Source organism: Sander lucioperca, chromosome 4, assembly GCF_008315115.2.
Source record: "Sander lucioperca isolate FBNREF2018 chromosome 4, SLUC_FBN_1.2, whole genome shotgun sequence".
NCBI lineage: Eukaryota > Metazoa > Chordata > Actinopteri > Perciformes > Percidae > Sander > Sander lucioperca.
The window spans coordinates 42601561-42628408 of NC_050176.1; the positions used below are offsets into that span (position 1 = coordinate 42601561).

Genomic DNA, 26848 nt, shown 5'->3' on the forward strand with positions numbered 1-26848 from the left:
TATCTATTTAAACCCACAGACATTTATTATAACTTCCAGAAGAAATCTGTTTCTAAAGACACCAAATATGTCAAGATGAAGTTCGATTCAATTTGCAAAGGATTACTGCATATTTAACCATATGATAATAAATGGAATAAAGTGTAAATCAATCACCACAGGAAACAGATTCTGTAGAATATAAGATGTAAAATATATGATTATGTACATTTGTTCCCTTAATTGAAAATAAATCAATACTTGAAATGAGATCAGTGATTAGTTTACTCTGACAGGAGAGATGATCAGAGGGGCAGAGTTTTTACCATCGTCATTGTCACAGGGACTGAAGTATGGGAAGAGTTTCTCAGTGAAGGAGCAGCCAGTATAGGAGCAGATATGAGTTGCAGCATCTACGTCATAAAAGGAGACCAGACCCTCCTCATAATCCACAAACACCCCTACCTTCTGAGGCTGAGACTTCAGAGAGAGACAGACTGGAGGGCCAGCAGCAGCGTAGTACTCATTTCCATTTCTCAACCATATCGTCCAGTAACCATACTGAGGGCTCAGTGCGAGTACTCCCTTCCTGTTGATCGACTCTCTGGCCACTCCAAAATCCCATTCAGTCTTTTCTTTAACTTGAACTTCAAAGTAAAATCTGCCTGAAGAGAAACTCTGTTTTCCTAAAACACAAGCACAATCAGAGAATCTCTCTGGGTTGTCTGGGAGATTCTTCCTGAGTAGCATAGATAGTAGATCACGATCATTCACTTGTTTCCTATCATGAGACAGGATGAGATTAGGATGTGCTGTATCAGGATCAAGAGTCACATCCACTGCATACTGCTGGACCCTCTTCAGCTCGGCTTCAAGCAGCTTCTTCATCTCTTTACTGAGTGTCTCCTCCAGCTGAACCACAGCTTTCACCACAGTCCCCTCATATGATGATTGACGGACGCTGACCTCTGTCCAGTCTTTGGTGGGTGGAGGTTGTTGGATGTTTAGGGACTGGACACTCTGGAGAAGATGGAGGTGGTCTTCAGCGCGTGAGAGATACCGCACCTCTGTGCTTCTCTTCATCAGCTCAGAGATTTCCTGTTCCAGCTCTTTGATGAAAGCTTCGGCCTGTTTTTCTGTTGTATTCTGCTTCTCTTTGATCGTGTTGATGAGCCCATTCAGGCCTCTCTCAACAGACTCCTTCAGAGAAGTGAAGACCTGAACACCTTCTGCTATCTCTCTGTCTGCATGTATCCTACTAAAGTCAACTGAGTGTTTGATCTCCTGAATCTTTAGTCGTCTCTTCTGGATCATCTGCTGAATTTCAACCCCTGTCTTCCCTAGCTCGACCTTCTTTCCTTCATATCCTTCTTTCAGAGGAACAACATCATGCATTTTGTGATCTAAAACAGTGCAGAGCATGCAGACACATGTCTGGTTGGTCTTACAGAACAGCTCCAGAGGTTTATTGTGCTTCGTACACATTCTGCCTTCCAGGTTATCCACAGGGACGTCACAGGGAACTTCTCCTGGTTTGGACACTTCTTCTTCAGATGGCACATTGCTGGCAGCAGCCAGAACTACACACACTGTGAGAGAAAAAACATACATGTAATTAAAAAGACAATTTTTATTATTTGTTAAAAAAAAAATGTGTGCATTTGTGGGCGTCAGGGAGCCGTGTGTGTGTGTTTGTGTATATGATGGAATAGTGGCATTACATCGAATGGGACAGAGGCCACTAACAATGTTTGAATTATACTGTGAGCTTCGGGGGGTACAGCTATTTCGACTGGTGACGTCACTCTCCATTTTATATAGGCATACACACATGAGAACCACTAATCTATATGCAAAATTCCATGAATATTAGTGCAGATTCCCTCTTGTTAAGACATTAAGAATGAAATTGCACAAAATGATAAATCACCTCATTAAACCTCTGCTCGTGTCAGTATATCTATGGAACTCCTGCTGCAGCGTGTGATTGTAGGCCTAATGTTTTTAAGCTAAGCAGCAGCGATGGTCGTGGCCGCTGAGTGGAAGGGAGACCTCCGGCTAAACCATAGCGATCTGTATGTTGTTTGGGACGGGAGTGACGACCTATCTCACGCCTAAATACAGATAGACTGCAGCAGTTCAAACACACACATTTGAGCATGTTTCCATCCGACAACCTTGTCCATGAGATAATAAACTGCTTGCATTAATGCAACCATTTTTGGCTTAGTTTTACCAAGATATGGACAATATTTGCTTGGTACAGAGAGCTTCAGGAGCTGCATGAACTTTTAGCTAGCTAGCTAGCTAGACTATGACTTCATTACAGATGAGAGAAACACTATGAACAACCAAATTAAGAAAGTTCTGAAAACCTGTTTAGATGACGAGCTGCTCATAACATTTAACACAAAGCACAACGCATGATGACATGGCAGTCAAAACCATAGGCAGAGATTAAAGTTGATTCAGGCAGTTACTCTTAATTTCGCTGACACACCAGTTTTGACAGCTAGTGAAGTGATATCAAAGAACACAGTCTGAACGTACCAGAGAAATGGTACAGCCCAATGGGGAGTGAGGGTTTGAAAATCGTATTTAATTAGGTTATTTCCTGAATTGTTGCTATGTGATGGTAATACTGCATTTAAATACATACAATTTTGGATAGGCTAACATTATATTTGGTTACATTTTTTTCAGTACCCCCCAAACTATTATTTTCATCCCTTTTGGGAGGGTCCACACATATCCCCTGCAAATCTACACCTTTGCCTGTTACTCTTGTTGTTTCCTTCTTCCAAAACGGCCAGGAGTTGAGTTTTTATAAAAACTAAATAATGACTGGTGTGATAACTGCATGCCAAATTAATCAGAGCACACAAGGCCAAATTGCCTCCTAAGTTACAACATTGCAAAGGCCAAAATATTAAACTGAGTCCGACACAGTCAGTCCACATAAAACACACAGCAGCTACATACTTCATGGAGATCACGGAGAACAATAAGGGCAGAACAGCATCACGATCTGTTTTAACCGAATATTCTCTTTCTACCTCTGCTAAAAACAACAGACCTGCAGCACGTTACTGTAATGGTTGGTTATAGCCACCTGGCGGCGCTCTAGGACGGGGCTCTACTGACAATGATATGCCTGTATGTAGGTAGAAGAAGAATGCATAAAAGTTGTTGAGTTGTATCCTGACTGTTGTCTCCTTGAGTATAAAGTATAGAGGAACAATACATGGTGCCAGAAGATAATAACCCTTGACAGACGGAGTCTAGTGACACAGACAACAAGTTTTGATGTTTGGTGTGGGGAGTGACAATGTGTGACCTGTGGAGAGAGAAGAAATGTGAGTCGGCAAGAAGCTAAAAAGCCAGCGGCTAGCTAAAACACACAGCATGAACCATGTATTCACAATAACACCTCCAGGACCATTCGACTTTGGGCCAAGCTCGTGGCCAGCGTGGATAAAAAGATTTGAGTGCTACAGAATTGCTTCTGGATTAAAGGAAAAAGACAGAGCATATCAGGTGAATTCTTTCATTTACACAATGGGTGATAGGCTGACTACATCCTCAGTTCGCTGCAACTGACTGGAGAACAACAAAATGACTACGACACGGTTACAAAGGCTTTTGATGGACACTTTATTGGCGTGCAAGGTCAAGGTCACTTTAGTATCCCCGAGGGGCAATTTGGATTACAGCCAGCAGTAACAAATATGTATACCAAACAACAACAAATAAACACAACCACAGTACAACATAATTTAAATTTGAATTTACAGGATAGTATTAACAATGAGGATAACAGCCGGGATGAATGACCTTTTAAATCTATTCGTTCTGCATCGCGGCAGACTATATCTACGCCCAGAGGGTAGCAGCATGAATTCACCCCACAAGGGATGACTCGGATCAGCCAGGATGGCTCTCGTCTTCTTCAAGGATCTGGCCTTATACAGGTCATGTAGGCCATCTAACGGTGTGCCTGCAATTTTGTTGCACACCTTCACGATACCTTGCATGCGATTTTTCTGTTTAATAGAAAGTGACCCGTGCCAGCAGATAAAAGAGAAAGTAAGAACTGATTCAATGAAACAAGAGTAAAACATTTTCATAAAAACAGTGTCGACATTGAAACCGCAAAGCTTACGTAAAAAGTACATGTGCTGATGTGCTTTTTTACACGCAGCATCAACCTGGGACTCAAAGCACAGTTTACTGTCGATCACAGATATTTGTACTGCTGCACTAGTTCAACTGGCTGATTGTCCATTACAACCAGGGAAATGACAGTGGGATTTCTTCTGAAGTTAATGCACATCTCTTTCGTTTTTGCCACATTAATGTTTAAAAAGGAGGAATTACACCAATCAGTAAAATCATTGACTACAGGACTGTGTTCAGAGTCGTCACTGCTGAGGAGGGACACAATGACAGAATCATTCGCAAATTTAATAATGTGGCGCTGTTCCTGATGGCTTTGGCATTCATTTGTGTATAAAACAAATACAAGAGGAGAGAGGACACAGCTCAGGGGGGACCCAGTAGAAGATAAAAGGGCATCTGATAAAACACTGTTCACTCTGACCCGTTGTGACCTCACTGTTAAAAAAATCCATCAGCCAGCAGATCAGTCCATTATCAATGTTATGAGTGTTCTTCAACCTGTCTGCTAAGACATGGGGCTGAATACAGTTAAAAGCGGAGAAGTCAATAAATAGTAGACGAACAAGGGACTTGGCCCCCTCAAGATGTTTAAAAACCATGTTTAGAAGCGTCCCTGTTGTGTCATCCACGCCTCTGCCCGACCTGTAGGCGAACTGGAGAGGGTCTAACTTATCCTGTACAGTGTCCAAAAGTGCATCCTTCACTAGCCTTTCAAAAATGTTCATGACAAGAGATCTAAGTGCCACTGGTCTAAAGTCATTGAGGGTCTTAGGAGTTTGAATCTTAGGCACAGGAACAATTATTGAGTCCTTCCAAAGACAAGGGACCTTATGCAGCTGTAAGGACAACTGGAAGATGAAGCAGAAGATGGCTGCCAACTGGACAGCACAGTTCTTCAAAACCCGACCCCCGATCCCATCGGGACCTGAACTTTTCCTTTCTTTGACACCAAGGAAGAGTTTTGAGACAATGAATTTATCAATGGGCACAATATTATTACAGGATTACGATCCACATTTTTAAAGACAGACATCTCCTCTCTAAAATCATGGACATTAAAACGATTATAAAAAACATTCAGTTCATTAGAAGAATCCAGGTCAGTTTTCCCATTCTGAGAAATAGAACACTTTTTGGACTGCAAATTTGCAAACTGCAAATCATGGTTTTCACGCCCTCCCATGCAGGACGTGAATTTCCAGTGCGCAACAAATTTTCCACTTTGTCTTTATATACGCACTTGGCAAGCTTAAGTTCCTTCTTCACCTGTTTTGATAGTGCCCTGTGCTGTATCATGTCACCCTGATTGAAGCTAATGACTGATTTGGAGACACAAGGTTTATTATTTGAGAGATGGATTTACGGGGGATGATCATTTCCTCACAAAAAGATATATAGGCAGACACAGTTTCTGTCAGTTCGCTTAAATCCAGACTGTCATTTTTAAACACATCCCAATCAGTGCCAGTAAAACTGGAGACACAGAACGGAGTCTTCTGTCCATACCAGAACAAATCTTCGTTCCGCCTTGTGCCTCTTCAGGACTGATTTGTACGTCAGAACTAGATAAACAACATTATGGTCTGACGTTCCAAGAGGGGCTCTACGAAGAAATTTGTAAGCCCCCTTAACCATCCCATAACAAAGGTCCAGACACTTTGAGTGACGGGTCGGACAAGTGACATACCGGTAGAAGTTACAGAGAGAATTCCCTGGTTTACAGTGATTTAAATCACCCATTATTAGGATTGGCGCATCCGGCGCAATCCCCTGTAGCCACTGCACAGATCTGGTCATGGCTTGAGTAGCCATATCAACGTTCGCCTTCGGGTGACTATAAAAAAGAGTCACAAATAATTGGGGTAATTCCCTCGGAAGATAAAAGGGATGTAAGGACACAGAGAGGAGTTCAATGTCCAGTGTACACAGTGACTCTCTGACAACCACTGTGTTGCACCAGCTATTGTTTACATACAGACACAGACCCCCGCCAAGTGTCTTACCGGTCACTGCAGGGTCTCTGTTCAAGCGGTAGGGAAATCCGAAGCCATCGATCTCCAGATCAGACTGTATGTCGTGTTCCTTAAGCCATGTTTCTGTGAAGGAGAGAAGACAGGCACTGCTATACTCCACCAGGAACTTGACGTTTGTCTGAAGCTCGTCCACTTTACTCCGGAGTGACTGGACATTAGCGAGGATGACTGTGGGAAGGGGAATCCGCCTGTGTCCCTGTCTCTCGAGCCTCTGGCGCACCACCGCCGCGTCTCCCTCTTTTCCTCGCTGTCGGCTTCGTCCGGGGTGCCCTGTTCCTGTTCACTGCGCAGGGGTCCGGCAGCCGAAGGATCTCTGGGGGGATAACTGCAGAAGAGTCCACGGTGCCTACACCGGTGCTGTGCAAAAGCAGAAGGAACTCCCGACTATACTGGAGAGGTTCTCCGTACACAACAAGAAAAGGAGGCCTGTCAAATTCAGGTGAGTCATCATGTTGCCTCCGTTCATATGCAGATCAGGCCAATAATGGTTAGTAAAACGATAACATAGACAAATAGGACAGGTTAAGAACCATGGTTAAACGACAATTTAAAATTGTTCACAGATTGCATTTCTCCAGGGTGAAACTGGCAAAACTGTTCCCCTCTCTAGATCCGTTATGCGAAAAATGTCAAAGTGCTCCAGCTAGCTTAATACACATGTATTGGGCCTGCTCTCGCTTACAAACATTCTGGGAGGCGGTATTTACATCACTTAGGGACGCTTTAGGCATCGCTATTGAAATCCATCCAGTCATGGCCCTATTTGGGACCAAGCCTGTTGACGCCCACTCCCGGTGGTCAGGAAAATCTCACACAGTGGTGACATTTACAACTTTACTAGCCCGACGTCTTATCTTGCTGAATTGGAAAGGCCCAAAATCTCCATCCCACACCAGGTGGCTTAAAGATGTCATGTATCATTTAAAGTTAGAAAAGATGAAATACTCACTCAGAGGAAACATGAGAGAATTCAATTCTACCTGGGGATCTTTCATGGACTATTTTGATGAGGTTTCTGCAGTGGACTGGGAACAGGTGTAGTGCTACCTTGAGGATAACTAAATGACTTGCCTGTATTTAATTATCTATTTTATTTTTTTATTTATTTATTTTTTATTCTTTTCTTTCTCTTTTTATGCTTCTTTGTGTAGAATTTTGTCTGTATGTAGGATATACCCTACCTTGTCTTTTTGTTTGTGGGCGGCAAAATGTAGGCTCACTTTACTCCAAATGTATACTTGTATGGATAGGTTATGAGGATGCATGAGGATTGGGGAGGGTGGGGAATGGGTAGAAGATGTTTGTGTAGCTAATGTATATTGTGCTATATATTTGTGTATTTATGTACATGGCTGCACTGTTGCGCTATGTACAATTGTATAGAAAATGTTTGAAAATAAAATTATAAAAAAAAAAAAAAGAACCATGGTTAAAAGCTGGTGAAATAAACACGTAGTTTAAAACCAGATGAAACCACAGTTTTCAATACAACTACTCACACACTGCTGCTGCGTGTCGCCATGCGTGTTGCCATGACCAGCGCCATTGTACGTGTCAAATGTGCATAATATAATTTATGAACGAGCCAAGTTTAACAAACGATGTCAAGAAGTCGGTGCGTCTGCAGATAACTTTATTACTGCGGTGCACAAACTAGCTGAACATTGGAAATATGGCTGCCTACGTGAAGAAATGATCCGAGATAAGATTGTAGTCGGCATACGTGACGAAAAATTGTCAGAGAAACTGCAACTTAACCCAAAGTTGGATTTAGCCACAGCCATAGTCCAAGGAAGGCAGCATGAGGATGTAAAAATGCAGCAAGTTATTGTGCGGGCAGCAGAATCACAGTCATATAACAGTAAGAGACAGGCAAACAGAAAGAAGCCAGCTCAATGTGGTAGCTATACTCAGCATCAGCCTGCCTTAGCCAAGCCAATACAGTGTGGTAGGTGTGGCAAAACCCCTAAACACTCATGGACTGAGTGTCCAGCAAAAGATGTTGAATGTAGGAAATGCCATAAGAAGGGACATTTTGTGAATGTGTGCAGATCAATCCAAAAGCTGGATTCCATAGAAGAGGATGGGGCGGCGGCCTACTTAGGAGCTGTCAGCTTCGCTTTAAAGTGGACACAGGTGCCTCTGTGACCGCTATTCCAGAGTCAGAATACACACCGGATAGATATGGCAGCCCCTCTGCCCCTCACATACCATTACTGGGACCTGCCAGCCAACCCCTGGATGTTAATGGACAGGTGGAAGCTGTTATCCAGAGATGAGACAGAACGATAGAGGAGGAGCTTTTCATTGTGAAGGACCTGACCACACCCTTGTTAGGCTTTCCAGCCATTCGAAGACTGCACAAGATTTCCCAGCTCCATAGCATAGATGATGCTGAGACACAGTTCCGCTCAACCTACCCAGATGTATTCTCAGGTTCAGGTAAACTTGAAGGCGAATACAAAATTAAGCTTAAAGACACTGCAACACCTTATGCCCTGCACCACGGCGTGTGGCCATTCCACTCTGGTCAAAAGTCAAAAACGAGCTAGACCGGATGGAGAAGATGGGAGTCATAGACCGTGTTGAAGAACCAACTGAATGGTGTGCGGGCATGGTTCCTATAATAAAACCTACTGGGAAAATACGCATTTCTGTGGACTTAACCCATCTCAATATAAGTGTCATCAGCGAGAGACATATTTTGCCTGCAGTGGATGAGACACTGGCCAAGCTGGAAGGAGCCAAAGTCTTCACAAAACTTGACACAACATCAGGCTTCTGGCAGGTACCGCTCCATAAAGACTCAATGCTATTGACCACCTTCATCACACCCGAAGGCCGCTACTACTTCAAGAGGCTCCCTTTTGGGATCTCATCTGCTCCAGAGCACTTTTCAGAATGGGATCTCACAGCTCATTGATGGCATAGACAAAGTTCTGTGTCATGCTGATGATGTTCTTGTCATAGGAAGAGACCGGTCAGAACACGACGACAGACTGCACAGAGTACTACAGAAATTCAGAGAGGCAGGGCTCGCTCTGAATGAGAAATGCCAGTTTGCCATGACCGAAATCCGTTTTTTGGGCCACATCATCAACTCACAAGGCATCAGAGCAGATCCGATTAAAATCAAAGTGATCATCATATGGACTAGGAGGCGTCCTGACACAAAAACAGGCAGATGGTGAGTGGAGACCTGTCCCATTTCTAGAAGTCTGACCAAAACCGAAACAAGATACGGAGTGTCTATTTGCACCCCCGGTACGAATAGCCTCGGCCACACAGCTGAGCTATGTCACACCCTGTGATGTAACAACAAAAACACGTTGCTCGTGTGCACTGAAATCATGGCCGACATTCATCTTCCTTGACAGCAGAAACTGGCATATTAAGAAAGATTTGTCTCTAAAGTTTATAACAATTACATTTCTAGCAGAAAATGGATACTACAGTTGCGCTTTCTGTCTTCAGTGTAAGCATACAACCGTTAGTTTGTTAGTCAGTACCTATTTTGTTACCTAGCAACCGAGGCTTAAAGACGTCAACGGTTAGACTACATTTCATGAGAACTGCTGGATGAGTGGTTAGAACACTGAGCTATGGTCCGGCAGTCCGGGGTTTGATTCCCCACTGAAGAGATCTTGTTTCTTTTGGATTGGATAATTTACATGCCATTGTGTAAGTCACATATTTCACCTCAGTGTATATGGTGCTGCTCTGCTGGCGACATGGAGGGCTCTTGCTGCATTTTGTTTGTTCATTTGTTTTGTCCCTGTTTTATATCTGGTATTGGCGAACTCAGTGTGCAAATTTGCTGGATATCACTTGCTGTGAACTGTATGCTGCCTGTGTGCGAAGTGAATTGGAAGAGAATGGCACCACTAGCACTGGCGTGGCAAATTCTGTTTGGCCAAGTCGTCCAGAGCTCTGCTGACGGGTCAACCAGCAGCAGCGGCCTTCTAATGTACAGCCGGTCCGAGCAGCTGAGACTGCGGGACAGCGGAGTGCTACCGGCGCCTGATCTGATCACGATGTGCCTGGGGAGCTACGACAACATCGTGGACTACAGAAAATGGTAATTTGCAATTTGCACAGCTCTTTGAGTAGCCTAGATGTTCAATGTACATGTGTCTTCTAACTGTTTTAAACCTGTGCTTGTTGTGTGTCTCTGTTGTAACTCTTGCAGCAATTTCTCTGTGTCCAAAACTAATTTCTCCTTGGGGAGACTAATAAAGATACTTTGACTTTGAAGTCAGGGCTCGCAAACGCAAACTTTTTTTTGCAGAGTTGTAGGGAAAACTCATGAATATTCATTAGGGAACTCATCCCTGAATGGCTAGTACTTATTGCCTGCTATGGTTGGGTCGGTTAGGTTTAGGCAAGAGGAGTGGGATTGGTTATGGTTAGGGTAAGAATGTCAGGTCAAGCCAATCAGTGATGAGTTCCCTAATGAATATTCATGAGTCTTCCCATACCACCAAGTAAAAAAAAATATCGCAGCCCGCGCAAGTGTATATATCAGCGTCTTTCTGAAGTGTGCGAAATATTGGACACTGCAACAACTTTATTTAGGCCACAGAGCAATATTCCAAAAAGGTGTAATACATGAGTAGTATGGATAACTGTCACTGTAAATATATGCCAAGGTAAATGCACAGGGGTGCAAATAGCATACATTGATATTTGTACCAGGGTACGAATAGCATTTACTTCTAATTGCACCAGGGTACCAATAGCATACACTGCTAATTGTACCAGGGGTGCAAATAGCCTCACCCAACAAGATATGCCCAAATTGAAAAAGAGGCTTTAGCTGTGACCTCGGCATGTGAGCGCCTGCGAGGATACCTGAGTGGCCTGGACTTTACCTTAAGAACTGACCACAAGCCCCTCATAATGCTCCTCAAGTCTAGAGCGTTGGATGACCTCCCGCTGAGGATAATCAGGTTCAGACTCAGGCTGCTCAGATTCAACTTCAATATCGTCCATGTTCCAGGTAAAAACCTGATAACAGCTGATGCGCTATCCAGAGCACCTCTACCACAGATGGCCATGGAGGCAGATCAAGACCTGGAGAGGGAATGCAACACCTATCTTGATAGCGTTGTAGACAGTCTGCCAGCAACACAGACAGAGCTTGCACAGATCAAGACCGCACAACTCTCTGACAATACCTGCACACGTCTCAGTCAGTACATTGCTAATGGCTGGCCTGAACACAGACGAGATGTGCATGAGTTGCTGCTGCAATACTGGCTAGAACGGTCAGTTCTGCATGAAGGAGGCAGACTACTCATGAAAGGAGAAAGACTCATCATTCCTGAACACATGAGACCCAACATCCTGCAGAGGCTTCATCAAGGCCATCAAGGTATTAACAAATGCCTTGCTAGGGCAAGAGAAGCAGCCTGGTGGCCAGGCATCACGTCACAGGTAAAGCAAATGGTTGAGAGATGTGAGATTTGTGCACGTGAAGCTTAAACACCAGAGCCTCTGCTCACAACTGACCTTCCAAGCAGACCATGGCAGAGGGTCGGAGCAGATCTTTTCCAGTGGCAAAATGGGTAATACTACTTAGTGATAGTAGACCACTTCTCCCGCTACATTGAAGTGTGTACCTTAACAGGTAGTACATCATCAAAACATATAATCGCAAGGTTTAAAGCCTCATTCGCTAGGTACGGATGCCCTGAAGTGCTTGTCACGGACAATGGCCCACAATTCTCCTGCCATTAGTTCGCTCAGTTTGCACGAGATTATGACTTCAAGCACGTGACAAGCAGCCCCCGATATACCCGCAGCAATGGTGAGGCTGAACGGGCCGTCAGGACTGTGAAGTCTCTATTAGAAAAAGAGGGGGATTTCCACAAAGCTCTGTTGGAACTACAGGGCCACCCCATTGGCTCATGGGACATGAGACTGACTAGGTCAGGAAGGCCGTCTAAGGCTCCTGAAAGACTGGACCTTTAATGCACTGAATATGCACATACATACGTCGTTCCGGATCGTTCCGACCCATTTTAAGCCCTGGTTTGTACACATTTAAATTTATAGACATGTATACGTATACAAACATAACTGCTAAAGAAAAATTCAGGAGCAGCACAACTCCTTTCCCATTCGTGAAGGAGGTTTGGGGAGACTTTGATTACTTACACAGAAGCATTTAATGAGTTCTCACTTGAGGAGAATTTAGGATTACACGGTACAGTGTAGGTGCCATCCCAACATTCTGAAGTTCCTGTCTTCCTGAAGGTGTATTTAAACTCATGCTGGAGGCATTAGGTTTAGCTGAACCTTATAAAGACCTGAAAGATATTACGGGCGCCTAAAACAGACTTCCTCCGTGACCTTGGCAGTCTTATCATACAGCTGTTACTGTTAGAGACACAGAGTTGAAGTACTTGTCCACCTGGAAAGGTTATGAGGTTATATTGGCCACTGACCTGAATGAGACCTGGGTACCACTAACTCAACTTACAGAGCGTGAGCTTGATATTCCACTACAGTAATGTTACAACAAATAGAGACTACACTGAAATAAATGTTAATGTTTTTTATCTATAAAATATTTTTTTTATCTGTTTACAATCTTAAATGATGCATCGTTCATGGCGTCATTTACAGCTGGAGAATATGTTGCTGCCGAGTGCACAAGTTGTATCAGCAGGTCACAAATAACAATCTGTTACCTTACAAGTATTGTGTTTCTCATGTCCACCCACTCTTTCTTCCTGAAAATACAAATTAAAAAGGGTGACTGACCGTCTGGTCCTGAGCTGTTATCTGGCAGACTCTGGACCAGATCATTCCTGTTGATCTTCTCTAAAACCTTCTTGGTCACCTTCAGAGCTCCTTGAAGTTGATAGGTTTTCACCATCACATCCACCGTGTCCTGCCTTTCTGCGTTCTCCAACTTGGACACTTTGATGCTTTGGTAGCCTTCCAGGATGTCTTGCTGCTGCAGATGCCATTTGAATTTCTTAAATTCCTCTTCTTTTAAATCCTCCAAAGTGTTGAAAAGGTCCACTGCCGTCATCGTGGCTTCCTGTTAAAATCAGAAAGAAAACTGAAACACAAATGTATCAGAGCAGAAGTTCTCATTGGCCAACACAGGAGCTGTGTTGATGTGATGTATGTGTAGTTTAGTCAGTTAGAGCTCCTGCTGCTGCTCTGTGGGCTGGACCTAATGTCATTTTGAAGTGGCTCGTTGACGTGAGACCAGGGCTCGAGCTTAAGGACCTCCCGTCGTCCCGGGGCCAACAAAAAAAGGGTCGGGGACGATGAAAATTTATTTTGGGACGAATTTGGGAGGTTTGAGTAGTTGAAAGAAAAAGAAAAACTGCAAATGTTAAAATGAACGGCGAGGTCACCTCGAGTATTGACTGTCAGAGTGATGGAACGTTACAATAACAACAGCGTCCCGTGGTGGGATACTGCTGCGATTTTTAACGTAACAGAAAGGAAACAAACTGTAGGAAAACACAAAGCAGAGCCAGACCCTGATCTGCTAGCCTCTGACCTCACGGCAGCTGCAGCTGCAACGGGGAGTTGGTAAGTTCGCTAGCCACTTTATTGGTCGTTAACGTTGCTGTCAACGTTAAGTTACAGTTAACGCTATATAACGAGACAGCAGCCAACGTTTGCATTGTTCAGTGATGCAGTTCTTGCAGAAGTTGTGACCACATGGTATGGTGACAGGATCAGTGAATACATCCAGACAGATGGAGCACAGAAACTGATCTTCAGATTGCAGATAGTTTACAGCAGCCATAACTACACATAGTGTGAATAAAAAGAAAAACATATTCAAAATCTGTGAAGAGACTGATCTTAGCCTAAAGTCCACGGTTACTTTAGCAACAAATAACGTTAGTTCACTCTGTCCCATGTTGTGATGCAGATGTTTCTCAGTCTGGTCTCACGGAATTCCGTGAAATGATCACGAACTGTTAACACCGCATTACGTGGTGGTGGCACGGAATGTGTGAAAATTCTTTGTGGCCAACCACGGAAGACAATGCCAATGTAAAGTTAATGAGAATATGACGTAGCATTAAGAGCAACTACGGTAGCGAGTAGTATGAAATGCTGAAAATCTGCGTAGGGAGGTTGGTTGGGGGGGTGGATGGGTCAAATGCAGGACTTTCAGTATAACTAAAAACAATACTAATACCACCATGTAAAACAGTTCAGCATTGAAAACATTACTTAGATAAAAGTACACAATTATTATCAGCTAAATGTACTCAGGGCAGTAAAAGCTCCCCTGTGGGTGTGGTACTATAATCTGTATATTTACTGATGCCTTCAGGTGTAAGCTGCATTTTACTGTTTGAAACCATTTTATATGAAGCTGAAATTATTCTTTTCATTATTGATCAATCTGCTGATTATTTTCTTGTTATATTTTAGTATCTGTCTGTTGAAAGACAGGAATGTGAGAAATGTCTGTCACAATGTGGCGCCTTCAGTCAAAACTTCAGACCCCCAAATTATCTCTTAGGCCGGTTACACACTGGATGCGTCGCACGAGCGTGTCAGCTGCGTGGCGTGTCCGTTTATATTTCGGCTCCCATGTTAACAGGTTAGAGCTTACACACTGCCTGCGTGACACGTGCGTCTCAAACGCGTGCCTGCTAGAAATAGAACCAACGCCTATTTTTCACGCGACACGCAAGCTTGTTGGAAGCGTTTCCAGACAAAATAGAATAGGAAAAGATGTTTATATGTCATTTTGACACGAATACATATTAATAAATGACCAGCACGGTCTCACGGCAGTTCGTGTAAATGTCACGTTATTTGAATCTATTGATTCGTGTTCACGGAGATGTTTTTCTCGTTTTTTTTCGTGGTGGCCAGCACGAAAATGTGAAGTAATGTATTTTAATGGGAAGCATATTTCGTGTCCACAGCACGAAAATGTTAGGGAGTAATATAAAAAGCCGAAACTCCGCGTAGGGAGGTTGGTCGGGGTGGTGGATGGGTCAAACAACACAGGACTTTCACCTGGGCGAGCGGGGATCGCGTCCGGCGTGTGGGGCTTTGTTTCCTGGGGATCGTGTGGCGTTTTGTCCCGTGTGTTATTGTGGCGCGTCCCCCGTCCCCCTTTCCCCGTTGGGTTTCTCCTAAACCCAACCTCCGCCATCCCGTTATTGTGGTGCATCCCCAGCGAGCGCCTTGCGGCCGCTTCCCAGGCAATGGAGCATCATTTTCGGCCGTTTCCCAGCCGTCTCCCGGCGTCCTTTCCCCGACAAAAATAACGTGACATTTACACGTAAAAAACAAGAAAAACGTCTCTGTGAACACGAATCAATAGACTGAAATAACGTGACATTTACACGAACTGCCGTGAGACTGGGTTGAAATGACATGTTGATGTTTGAAAGTCTCTAGGTTTTGATATAAATGCAGATATATAAATGTAATATTGCACCTGTCAATACAGAACGAAATACTCTGTAGCCTATTTTGCCGTCAATACTGCCGACGTTGTTTTTGCTGTACTCAAATCAGTATATATTTATGTTTAACATGGTATTTCATTTTATCAATGGGAAACATACATGTGTCCAGACAAGGCTAGCAGCAGCAGTGCGTCAGACATGTTTCTGGTGTGTAAAGACATAGAAAAATCCACGCAGCTGCCACTCAGCTGACACGCAACAGAAACACAACGCTCACGCCACGCAGCCAGTGTGCAACCGGCCTTACAGTTATTGAAAAGAAGTACACACCACTGCTGATGTTGGACCTGTTAGTTCTTGTTTAGTTAACCCTAATTCTTTTGTTTAAGATGAAAAATCAATAAATCATTTACCAATTTATGAGGTCCTTGGAGTTCAACATGCTGCAGTAAATGCTCCTTTTTTAAGGAGGATTTTTAAGATTTTTAAGATAAAACTTCATTGATCTCCAGAGAACAAACTCAGGTGTTGTAGCAGCATAAAGACAGAAGGAAGTACAGTGTGCGTGTTTCTAGTATTTATAATGTCTCATAAAGTGCTGTAACTTGAGCTCCGTAGACATATTTTGATAAGGGAGATTAAAGTTCAAAAGTCAATCTCTCCACATAGTTCAACAAGTAACGTTATCTGTCCAAAACTCTTAATCACCTTGATACCAAGTTCACTCTCACCAAACTGGTATTATAACTTCATGACAGGTCCAAACTGTTCCACTTCACTTGAGGTCAAGAAAAAATATTTATGACACAATTACAATGGTCTCATGACAGCCAATGTAAAAAACAACCACTTCATTACAGTTTAATGTGATGTCAACACATAAAGCTGAACTGTTTCTCTAAGTTTGATAATTGGGCCTGCCATGACATATTTATGACAGGGTAGCCTAATGCCAAGTTATCAAAACACAAACATGTCAAACAATGCTAACTTAGCATTAAAAAGGTCATAATTTACCTAATGACACTTAAAGCTATAGTGCGTATAGTTCCTCATTTGTTCCTCAGTAACTACCTACATTTTTGTGTACCTTATTGTCCTTGTGCTTGAGCCCTAATTATTATTTCACGTTCATATTCTCTTCCTGAAGGCCCCCTGACAGCTGAGGGGCCCTCAGCAGCCAAGTTTCCTCCCACCCTTGGCTGGCTCTGGTCCATCTAGAAAGGGTTTTGAAGCCTCTTACTATCAGCTATTTAGGTACCAGTGCAAGATCAATGTCATTTACCTCAGAGAGAAATTCTGAAGAATATCTGCAAGCATCAAATATATATTTTGAATCAGCAAATCAGCATGAAGAAACCTTTCTACTGTCCAGTTAAACAGTGACACACCACAATGTGATCAAAGTGATCCTGATTATCAGACATTTCCAGATTCCTCTGGTAGGATTCTCACCTGCTGAACTCTTCAGGTCTACTTCCAGACTCTTTCCACCTCCGTGTGTCGAGGAAACACTGGCAGAGACCAAGCTGCTCTTTACTTTTCTTCCTCGTCCGTCTGGGTGTCTGTGTGCATCTGATCCGAGGACGCAACACACCTTTATAAGTTCAGAGTCCAAGTCTCAAGTCTAACAATAGGTCAAACCCTGTCCAACAGATAACAGATGTCAGCCAATTAGAAATGTGATTTTATTTCCTGTTTCTTCCCCCTTACCTGCCTGAGGGGAATTGCTAATCATTGCTGTTTGTTACTCACCTGTGTTCGGTGTTGGAGGTGTGTAAATGTTTCTTGTGATCTAACAGGTGTCAGACACATTTAAGCTCTTATACAGAGTTTTTTTTAATAATGTATTTATCGCATATATAGCAGGACCAGGGCAGCAGCTGGGAACACGATCCAGATGCCGCCACAATCCAAGGAAATCTGCAAGAAAGCACAAGAACTCTGGGGAAGAAGCTAAGTTAGTAACATGTATTAATGGGACATGAATGCACACAGAGGGAGTTATAACAAATAAATAAATAAATGTCATAATCAAACTGCATTCATATTCTAAATATCTAGTTGACAAATCAGATTGTGGGATCTACTTGTTGTATAATGATCCTTCCTTATCTATTAAGGGTTTTTGATTGGTTATCTGGTTTCAGGATTCTTAGGGTTAACAATCCATTAAGGGAGGAACATGAAGTAGGGGTTTATAAAGAATTGACTTTCATTTCTGACTTTCATATTTCCTTACAACATAAAGAATATATGCTTTCATAGCCTATGATGTGATTGTCAGATTGTCTCGACATGTGCACGTGCACTTTTTTTTATTAATATAAAAGTTGTTGTGATTGATATGAGCAGAGCTTTTCGGCTGCTGGCCAAACAGCCTCATTTAAGTCTAGCCACTACTTTATTGCATTCATTTTGGATTCTAATAAAATACTTTTGATGAAGTGGCGATTCACTATGCACGAACATTTTACAACCACTATAGCCTCCGCTTCAAACCAATGTGAGTAACGAGACACAAGCCTGTCTGTCTGTCTGTCTCAGTCCCTCTGTCTCTCTGTCTGTGTGTCTGTCTGTATCAGACTCTCTGTCTCTCTGTCTGTGTGTCTGTCTGTCTGTCTGTCTGCCTGTATCAGTCCCTCTGTCTGTCTGTGTCTGTCTGCCTGTATCAGTCCCTCTGTCTGTCTGTGTCTGTCTGTCTGTATCAGTCCCTCTGCCTGTCTGTTTGTCTGTCTCTCTGGCTGTCAGTCTGTCTGTATCAGTCCCTCTGTCTGTCTGTGTCTGTCTGTCTGTATCAGTCTCTCTGTATCAGTCTCTCTGTCTCTCTCTCTGTCTGTCTGTCTGTCTGTCTGTATCAGTCCCGTTCTCAGCTGAGGCGCTGCGTGTCTTTGATCAGCATAATAATTTATGATAAAACACTGTAAGAATTGCATTGATTACACAGACAGGGAACGTCCTCATTACACGGGCTACTTCAGAAAACGCCAGAAACTACTTGATGATTGCGCAGTAAGCATTGACAAGTCCTCTGAAAACACAGCATTTTCCATATAGGCTACAGGACGCCACAAAATTATAACTCGAGGCCACGCGATAATATTTGTTCTTTCTGTGATGGTTCCGGGGCTCCGTAAAGACGCTCTGCAAACACACACTAAAACAGGCAATGTTGTCAAAGTAACAGGAGGACAGTGCAGCCTCACTGTAATTTACAGTTAAAAACACTTTTAGAGCGCTTTTGTATTTTTTTGCCATGACGCAGTGATTAGTGACAATTCTCTCTGACCAAGTCTGCAGGTTTTTTGACATTTTGGGTGGCAGGGGCTCAAAGAAAAAATGCCTAATAGTAGTAGTGATAGAAATTTAAACAAAATGTTAAATAGGCCTATATTAACACATTTCTGACTACCTTACTTACTACGTTCTTTTTACTGCCCTGTCCGTGTCTGCTGTGTCCGGGCGACACTGCACCACTCTCGGAGAAACCCACCATCGCTGAGCTCAGGATGAAAACGGTTCAAACTCACGGTGATAAAATCACACGTAATAACAATAATAAAGATCTTCTTTCTGACATCACATCTCCCTAAACACACGGCCTGCCTGTGTGGAGACCTGCCGCGGAGGATGCTCTCTCCTCAGCATCACAAACACCGTCAACTTTGCTCTTTCAAAATAAGTGCAATTTAGGAATAACACCATTAACATTCTTGGTGTTGGGTACTCAGGGGTGTACAGACACAATTATTGGCATATTATCAAATATGTTTATCAATATTAATAAAGCTATGAATATGGTTATTAATAACTTTATCAAATCAACAAACAATCAAAACGGGGCACCACCCTGAAACTTCAGGGGCCAATATTGAACTGTGGAATAGTCTCATTAATAGTGTTCCCTGTACAATACAGATCTTAACTTGGTTAATCTGATTCTTCAAAAGGAACAAAAAGGGAAGGGTGAGGTTCGAGCACGACCTGTTTGACCAGCAATTATTACAATAAGTACACCAATGATCACAAACAACTGCTATTTAAAGTATAGTAGAGTTTATTAGCTTCAAAATCATCAATAATCTTTCACTTGTCACAGCTCTAGTTACTTGTTACAGTACCAGCAAACAAAACAGCACTCCAGCTTGTGTGTGTGTGTGTGTGTGTAGGATAGGAGGAGGAAAAAGGGGAGAAATTAGGAGTAGCCGGGCCACGCGGTCGACTAACCACGCGAGATTTAAGATGGCGGTCAGAGGCGCCGTCTGCGTGTAGGCTATTTGTAGTTTGTTACAAACTTCTCTGATTCATTCCTTTAATGCCTGGCACTAATACTGAAAGTTCAACTTTATTCTCAACAATGCAGATCATCCTTGACTGAAATACAACTTGTGTGTAAACCAGCTTTTCTGTTCAGTGTTTGTTGCTCAAGTCACTGCTTACTCAGGGCTTGTGTTCAACAACTGCGTTATTTTAAAGTTTTTTATTATACAATCACATATTTACAGATTTCTTTGACTCATAAACCATATTACAATATTCAAGAAACAAATAAAAAATGACCAAAGTGACCAGTTATTATCCAAAACACTTTTCACACAAGATAGAAACATCCATTAACTTTTTATACCTGGTATAACAACAACACATACTGTGTTCTGTAGACATTATGGGATGTAATAGGTCTTACACTTAAATGAAGATTCATGACACAATGAAATATTCAGCAATATGTTTTCTGTGGCTGCACATCAAATACAAATAAATATGTATCTGCTTACATAATCAACACATTAATTTGATGCATCATGACATAATTCAGACTTTTTCTTTCCTGTCTCATTATTGAGGAAAATAACAAATAAAAACATCAGACAACCAATTTACACCATATACCTCTTAGATCCTAATTGTCCCATCAGATTTGCACTTTAACTTTAATTTTAGATATTTAAAATGAGAAAAAAAAGTCATCAACACATTAATTTGATGCATCATGACACACGTTATGTGGAGGATATCTATTTAAACCTCTGTTAAACCCACAGACATTTATTATAACTTCCAGAAGAAATCAGTTTCTAAAGACACCAAATATGTCAAGATGAAGTTTGATTTGATTTGCAAAAAATTGCTGCACATTTAACCATATGATAATAAATGGAATAAAGTGTAAATCAGTCACCACAGGAAACAGATTCTGTAGAAAATAAGATGCAAAATATATGAATATGTACATTTGTTCCCTTTATTGAAAATAAATCAATACCTGAAATAAGATCAGTGATTAGTTTACTCTGACAGGAGAGATGATCAGAGGGGTAGAGTTTTTACCACCATCATTAATACAGGGACTGAAGAATGGGAAGAGTTTCTCAGTTAAGGAGCAGCCAGTAAAGGAGTAGATAAGAGCTGCAGCATCTACGTCATAAAAGGAGACCAGACCCTCCTCATAATCCACAAACACCCCCACCTTCTGAGGAGGAGACTTCAGAGAGAGAAGGACTGAAGGGTCATCATTAGCTTTGTAGTCATTTCCATTTCTCAACCATATAGTCCAGTAACCATTCTGAGGACTCAGTGTGATGCTTCCCTTCCTGTTGATCGACTCTCTGGCCACTCCTAAATCCCATTTAGTCTTTCCTTTAACTTGAATCTCAAAGTAAAATCTGCCTGAAGAGAAACTCTGCTTTCCTAAGACACTATTAGAAAATATATCTGGGTTGTCTGGGACATTCTTCCATACATCACTATCATTCACTTGTTTCCCATCATCAGATAGGATGAGATCAGGATGTGCTGTATCAGGATCAAGAGTCACATCCACTGCATACTGCTGGACCCTCTTCAGCTCAGACTCAGGGAGCAGCTTCTTCATCTCTTTACTGAGTGTCTCCTCCAGCAGAGCCACAGCTTTCACCACAGTCCCCTCATGCGATGATGGACAGACGCTGACCTCTGTCCAGTCCTTGGTGGGTGGAGGTTGTTGGATGTTTAGGGACTGGACACTCTGGAGAAGATGGAGGTGGTCTTCAGAGCGTAACACCTGCTCCACCTCAGTGCTCCTCTTCATCAGCTCAGAGATTTCCTGTTCCAGCTCTTTGATGAAAGCTTCGGCCTGTTTTTCTGTTGTTTTCTGCTTCTCTTTGATCGTGTTGATGAGCTCATTCAGGCCTCTCTCAACAGACTCCTTCAGAGAAGTGAAGACCTGAACACCTTCTGCTATCTCTCTGTCTCCATCTTCCTCACTGAGGTCGACAGAGTGTTTGATCTCCTGAATCTTCAGTCGTCTCTTCTGGATCATCTGCTGAATTTCAGCCTCTGTCTTCCCCAGCTTGACCTTCTTCCCTTCATATTCTTCTTTTAGAGGAACAACATCATGCATCTTGTGATCTAAAACATTGCAGAGCATGCAGACACATGTCTGGTCAGTCTTACAGAACAGCTCCAGAGGTTTATCGTGCTCCGTACACATCCTGCCTTCCAGGTTCTCCACAGGGTCGATCAGCTGATGTCATTTCAGACGTGAAACTGTCAGATGATGCTCCAGGTGAGTCTCACAGTAGGAGACCAGACACATCAGGCAGGACTTCAGGGCCTTCAGTTTGGTTCCAGTGCAGACGTCACAGGGAACTTCTCCTGGTTTGGACACTTGTTGCTCTGAGCTGCTGCTGCTGGCTTTCTGTTGAGCTGACTGTCTGAACTGAGCAACCATCTCAGAGATGAAAGTGTTGACCCTCAAATCAGGTCTGGTGGTAAAACCCTCCTTACACATCAGACACAGGTACTGGTCATTGGTATTCCAGTGTTCAGTGATGCAGTTTTTGCAGAAGTTGTGACCACATGGTATGGTGACAGGATCAGTGAACACATCCAGACAGATGGAGCACAGAAACTGATCTTCAGATTGCAGATAGTTTGCAGCAGCCATATCTACACATAGTGTGAATAAAAAGAAAAACATATTCAAAATCTGTGAACAGACTGATCTTAGCCAACAGCCTACGATTACTTCAGCAACAAGTAACGATATCTGTCCAAAACTCTCAATAACCTTATAACTTCATGACAGGCCCAAACTGTTCCACTTTACTTGAGGTCAAGGAAAACTATTTATGACCCAATTACAATGGTCTCATGACAGCCAATGTAAAAACAAAAAAACAAAAAAACAAAAAAACTTTATGGGCACCTGGGTAGCTCACCTGGTAGAGCAGGCGCTCATATATAGAGGTTTTGTTCCTCGACGCAGCGGCCGCCGGTTCGACTCCAACCTGCGGTCCTTTGCTGCATATCATTCCCCCTCTCTCTCCCCTTTCATGTCTTCAGCTGTCCTCTATAAATAGGCTTAAAAAATAAATAAATGAAAAAAATAAAAAAATGTGATGTCAACACATAAAGCTAAACTGTTTCTTTAAGTTTGATAATTGGACCTGCCATGGTATATTTATGACAGGGTAGCCTAATGCCAAGTTGTCAAAACACAAACATCTCTTCCGGCAATAGATGTCGTGCTCTGTGCCGGATCTCACAACACCGGGTAATCAACACCATGTGATCATGTGAGATCCCACACAGAGCACGACATCTATTGCCGGAAGAGACTACTGGTAAAGTAGTGAAGTAGGAGCAAGAAGCGAGAGAACAGCAGAAGAGATCAACGAAATGGCAGAGTTTGAGGTTAGCATCGAACGCGACGATGATCAATATCGAAGGTTGCCCGTACGATTCGAGCCTGAATACATGGACGAGGAGCTACAACTATGCAGCAGTAGTGGTAGCAGCAGAGAGTAGAAGCCATCAGGCAAGTGTTATTTAAATAAACTCCTGGTGTACTTACAAACTTTCCAATGCCTCGTTTTATGAGTACAGAACCGATTTGTACTACTGTAGAAGTTTGGTACCATTCTGGGCATTATTAGTGAGCCGTGTTGGGCAAGTTACTTCCAAAATGTAATACATTATAGATTACTAGTTACTGTCATTTGAGAGTAATTAGTTATATTACAATATTACTGTCTCTGAATTGTAATGCGTTACACTACTTTTGCGTTACTTTTGAGTTACTTTTACCAAAATAACGGGAAGTTTGATTTGGCAGCTAGCTTGTTAATTTCACCACCGGATCAATAAAGTCTCGTCTTTATCCACTTTAATACATCATAGATTATTCATATTTTGTATAATTAATATAAATATGCAAAGTAACTAAAGCTATAAAAAATAGATAAGTAAAATGTATAATAGGCAAGTAGGAGAAAATGAAAATACTCAATTAAAAGTATGGCATTGTTGTAAAATGTTTGTTTATAGCACTTAAATAAGAAATTCATGTTGTTTAGTTTAAAACACTCTAAAGGAAATGTTCAATTATAGTGTGATTACAGGTACCACAGGTATCTATCTTCTATTGTCTATCTGGTGAAGTCTCACTAGATTAGGTTTAAATGTGATTAGAGAACTAAGCTTGTCTAATGAAAAGACATTGAACAGACAGAGTCATTAGCTGGAGAGGCCTGAGGGCTCAATGGCAGGAGCATCTGATCTTGACTGTGACAAACCTCCATTTGCCAGCTGTCATTTTAACAGATTCTTGACTGAAGTTATTTATGTGGCAGTCCTGCCAAACCAAAACACCACAAACTGTCCCAGCCTATCACACATTAGCTCCACCCAATCCACACCCTCTTTGCTCAAATTAGGATTACTCGGCTCCATTAACTGACGGAGACAAGCCGAATCCTCTGGATGTCAGTACTTCAGGATTAAAAGACTGCTCTGTTGTAAATAATCATTATAATAATGAATATCTTTAATCTTGTTCAGAACGTGTGTCCACAAATCAAAACCAACACAGATGTACAACTCTCTGGCTTCTCACCAAATCAAACCCAGGGATTACAACACAGGCCCCGCCTCCTAAAGGCTCGGAGTAGTTTTGTAGAGTCAGAATAAACAGCTGATCAAGTTTCAGAGAATAAAGTATTCAGGCTGATGGAGACGTTGTGACACTCCCTCATATCTCAGCAGTGAAGTCAGCGGAGATTAAAATCTAACTTGTTTCCTGGTGATGATTAAATCTGACTCAACTGAACATAAGAAGGCTCATTTTGGCCAAAATCATAGAATAATACCTGAGTTACTTCAGATCTACAAACAGTTTACAATAGTGCTGAAAGAATGTATCACTGCTCTCATCTTAAAGTATATTATGTAGACCCCAAAATATCACAAATGATAGTTGAGTTTCTTCATCAAAGGTGTGTAATGTTACCTGTCAGGCTGCTCCGCTGTTAAAGTCCCGTTCAGATGAGGTCAAAGAGACGTGGTACCTTCATCAGCAGACACTGACAGATGCTGCTGCTGTCTGTGTTCATCTGACTCATCCTACCACCTTTATATCTAGAACTGTCATATGACATGTGAGCAGGACCCAGTCACACCTGTAGGGCTGCCAGTCAGCGCTCTGATTGGACAGTTTTCAGGTTAATTATGTAATGTGGGAGGAACAGTCTGAACTCAGAACAACATGTACACACCTCGAGTTCCAAGGAAACTGAAGTAGGAATGTTGTCTGTCCAGTGTTGCTCCACCTCTTACTGCAGCTCTGTTTTTTAGGTTTTATTTCCTCATATTTAGATATGATTTTAGTAACACACTCAGGTGTGGAGCAGGGGGGGGGTTGGCTTCTAGGGCTCCAGCAGGGATGTGCACAGACATTTTGGGTGGCAAGAGCTCAAAGAAAAAAGGCAGTAGTAGTAATAGAAATTTAAAGAAAATGTTAAATAGGCCTATATTAACACATTTCTGACTACCTTACCAATTTACTACAGGTGTGACCTCCAAAGAGTTTAAACTGCAGAAACACTGAAACCAAAAAACGGTTAATGAACTCATGACAACATGTACAAACCTCGAGTTTGATTCCAAGGAAACTGACGTTGGACTGTTGTCTGTCCAGCGTTGCTCCGCCTCTTCACCGCCGCTCATAATAATAATAATACATTTTATTTATATAGCGCTTTACATGGTACTCAAAGAAAAAGCAATTTCTGAAGAAATTGCATTTTTTTGAAAAATTGTGGTGTGAATGATGTATATTAAAAGGCTGATGCTACACTGGATTGGTGGCTTGATTTTTATAAGAAGAAGGTGAAGTAGTGAGAATAGATGAGAAAGTGGTATTAGGTTTAATTACCATGAATGTCTTTGAAAAGTTGAATAATACCCAGAATTTTTTCTTGGGGATGTATGAAAAATTAAATTGTATTTTAAATATTTTACCATCTTAACAGTCAGTGTAATATTAACGCATACCTAACGACTGATGTAGCCTAGTATCATCTTTTCATTACTGCTGCTACAGCTTTACATGGTTGAGCAGTGTTAGAAGATGGGTTAGGTCTATGTTACTATGTGTTCTGATGTTTGCATGGCTTCCTATGCTGAAGGTGGATACTGTTTGATGTGTAGCTGTGCTGGGGTTTTTGATGCTTCCTGTGGCTCTGCATGGCAAGCTGAGAAAGTGTAATTTAATCTGTACTAATGTCTCGTTGATTTTCTGTCTGTGTAGTTTAACCTGCACTAAAATCTTGCTGTTTCTTGCTGCTCTGGTCTAAAATCATCTGGCCGAAGGACTATAGTTGAAAATTAGCCGGCTGGCTAACACTGGCACATTTACAGAAATGTTGATTAATGTGTGTTGTCCTGTATAAATAAATAAATAAAAAAACAAATGTTTGGAAAATGTGGAATATAATGATGTAATATTTGTAGTTAATTTTAAGATGATGCTAAATGGGATTGCTGGCTTCAATTTGGATGAAGAAGCAGCTAAAGGAGAATGAATGAGTCTGAAAAGTCAGATTAGGGAATCTCAATCAACTGACACGAACACACATACACACACACATACACACACACACACACACACACACACACACACATAGATACACACACACACACACACACACACACACACACACACACACGGTTTCTAATTAAATGTTTATCAGTTCTGTGGAATAGACCTGTTTGAGTTGTGATTCACTCGGATCTTTAACCCGAGTCTTTAGATTGACTCACGAATCGCGAGTCTCTAGTATCATTAACCCGGTTCAGTTGAGTCCTACTACAATTCAATCTAAAATGATAACAGCGCCACACACAAACCTCTTGCAACATTAGCTTCTACTATGCTAGCCATCTTAGCTGCAAAAAGCTTTATAACTTACAATTTTCGTAGGC

General features: G+C 42.1%; 1 protein-coding gene and 2 pseudogenes across 1 annotated transcript in view; all 3 read right to left on the minus strand.

The window, feature by feature from the left end:
* Nucleotides 1-17186, minus strand: part of LOC116050939 — a 31643-nt pseudogene extending 14457 nt beyond the window's left edge.
* Nucleotides 1-26848, minus strand: part of LOC118494928 (E3 ubiquitin-protein ligase TRIM39-like) — a 214681-nt gene that overhangs the window by 125492 nt on the left and 62341 nt on the right. The window lies entirely within an intron of this gene.
* LOC116050946 lies at nucleotides 156-22532 on the minus strand (annotated as a pseudogene).